The following is a 3195-nucleotide window of genomic DNA, read 5'->3' on the forward strand; positions in this document are numbered from 1 at the left end:
TCTCTCTCTTTCTCGGTTTAACTGGATCACTCTCTGATGCCTGTAAGTACAAGCACTATGTAATAAACTGTCATTGACATCCATATTGTGGCTCTATTAGACAACGTTACAGCTCAATGAAATCCCAGTTGAAACGCTTACCTCGTCATCTCCTCTCTCTGTTCGGCCTGTACTACGTTTCTCTCTCTTTCTCGGTTTAACTGGATCACTCTCTGATGCCTGTAAGTACAACCACTATGTAATAAACTGTCATTGACATCCATATTGTGGCTCTATTAGACAACGTTACAGCTCAATGAAATCCCAGTTGAAACGCTTACCTGGTCATCTCCTCTCTCTGTTCGGCCTGTACTACGTTTCTCTCTCTTTCTCGGTTTAACTGGATCACTCTCTGACGCCTGTAAGTACAAGCACTATGTAATAAACTGTCATTGACATCCATATTGTGGCTCTATTAGACACCGTTACAGCTCAATGAAATCCCAGTTGAAACGCTTACCTGGTCATCTCCTCTCTCTGTTCGGCCTGTACTACGTTTCTCTCTCTTTCTCGGTTTAACTGGATCACTCTCTGATGCCTGTAAGTACAAGCACTATGTAATAAACTGTCATTGACATCCATATTGTGGCTCTATTAGACACCGTTACAGCTCAATGAAATCCCAGTTGAAACGCTTACGTGGTCATCTCCATCTCCTCTCTCCGTTCGGCCTGTACTACGTTTCTCTCTCTTTCTCGGTTTAACTGGATCACTCTCTGATGCCTGTAAGTACAAGCACTATGTAATAAACTGTCATTGACATCCATATTGTGGCTCTATTAGACACCGTTACAGCTCAATGAAATCCCAGTTGAAACGCTTACCTGGTCATCTCCATCTCCTCTCTCCGTTCGGCTTGTACTACGTTTCTCTCTCTTTCTCAGTTTAACTGGATCACTCTCTGATGCCTGTAAGTACAACCACTATGTAATAAACTGTCATTGACATCCATATTGTGGCTCTATTAGACACCGTTACAGCTCAATGAAATCCCAGTTGAAACGCTTACCTCGTCATCTCCTCTCTCTGTTCGGCCTGTACTACGTTTCTCTCTCTTTCTCGGTTTAACTGGATCACTCTCTGATGCCTGTAAGTACAACCACTATGTAATAAACTGTCATTGACATCCATATTGTGGCTCTATTAGACAACGTTACAGCTCAATGAAATCCCAGTTGAAACGCTTACCTGGTCATCTCCATCTCCTCTCTCTGTTCGGCCTGTACTACGTTTCTCTCTCTTTCTCGGTTTAACTGGATCACTCTGACGCCTGTAAGTACAAGCACTATGTAATAAACTGTCATTGACATCCATATTGTGGCTCTATTAGACACCGTTACAGCTCAATGAAATCCCAGTTGAAACGCTGACCTGGTCATCTCCATCTCCTCTCTCTGTTCGGCCTGTACTACATTTCTCTCTCTTTCTCGGTTTAACTGGATCACTCTCTGACGCCTGTAAGTACAAGCACTATGTAATAAACTGTCATTGACATCCATATTGTGGCTTTATTAGACACCGTTACAGCTCAATGAAATCCCAGTTGAAACGCTGACCTGGTCATCTCCATCTCCTCTCTCCGTTCGGCCTGTACTACGTTTCTCTCTCTTTCTCAGTTTAACTGGATCACTCTCTGATGCCTGTAAGTACAAGCACTATGTAATAAACTGTCATTGACATCCATATTGTGGCTCTATTAGACACCGTTACAGCTCAATGAAATCCCAGTTGAAACGCTTACCTGGTCATCTCCATCTCCTCTGTCCGTTCGGCCTGTACTACGTTTCTCTCTCTTTCTCGGTTTAACTGGATCACTCTCTGATGCCTGTAAGTACAACCACTATGTAATAAACTGTCATTGACATCCATATTGTGGCTCTATTAGACACCGTTACAGCTCAATGAAATCCCAGTTGAAACGCTTACCTGGTCATCTCCTCTCTCTGTTCGGCCTGTACTACGTTTCTCTCTCTTTCTCGGTTTAACTGGATCACTCTCTGACGCCTGTAAGTACAAGCACTATGTAATAAACTGTCATTGACATCCATATTGTGGCTCTATTAGACACCGTTACAGCTCAATGAAATCCCAGTTGAAACGCTTACCTGGTCATCTCCTCTCTCTGTTCGGCCTGTACTACGTTTCTCTCTCTTTCTCGGTTTAACTGGATCACTCTCTGATGCCTGTAAGTACAAGCACTATGTAATAAACTGTCATTGACATCCATATTGTGGCTCTATTAGACACCGTTACAGCTCAATGAAATCCCAGTTGAAACGCTTACCTGGTCATCTCCATCTCCTCTCTCTGTTCGGCCTGTACTACGTTTCTCTCTCTTTCTCGTTTTAACTGGATCACTCTCTGACGCCTGTAAGTACAAGCACTATGTAATAAACTGTCATTGACATCCATATTGTGGCTCTATTAGACACCGTTACAGCTCAATGAAATCCCAGTTGAAACGCTTACGTGGTCATCTCCATCTCCTCTCTCCGTTCGGCCTGTACTACGTTTCTCTCTCTTTCTCGGTTTAACTGGATCACTCTCTGATGCCTGTAAGTACAAGCACTATGTAATAAACTGTCATTGACATCCATATTGTGGCTCTATTAGACACCGTTACAGCTCAATGAAATCCCAGTTGAAACGCTTACCTGGTCATCTCCATCTCCTCTGTCCGTTCGGCCTGTACTACGTTTCTCTCTCTTTCTCGGTTTAACTGGATCACTCTCTGATGCCTGTAAGTACAAGCACTATGTAATAAACTGTCATTGACATCCATATTGTGGCTCTATTAGACACCGTTACAGCTCAATGAAATCCCAGTTGAAACGCTTACCTCGTCATCTCCTCTTTCTGTTCGGCCTGTACTACGTTTCTCTCTCTTTCTCGGTTTAACTGGATCACTCTCTGACGCCTGTAAGTACAAGCACTATGTAATAAACTGTCATTGACATCCATATTGTGGCTCTATTAGACAACGTTACAGCTCAATGAAATCCCAGTTGAAACGCTTACCTCGTCATCTCCTCTTTCTGTTCGGCCTGTACTACGATTCTCTCTCTTTCTCGGTTTAACTGGATCACTCTCTGACGCCTGTAAGTACAAGCACTATGTAATAAACTGTCATTGACATCCATATTGTGGCTCTATTAG

The sequence above is a fragment of the Carassius gibelio genome, chromosome A10 (genome assembly GCF_023724105.1).
Source record: "Carassius gibelio isolate Cgi1373 ecotype wild population from Czech Republic chromosome A10, carGib1.2-hapl.c, whole genome shotgun sequence".
In the NCBI taxonomy this organism is placed as follows: Eukaryota; Metazoa; Chordata; class Actinopteri; order Cypriniformes; family Cyprinidae; genus Carassius; species Carassius gibelio.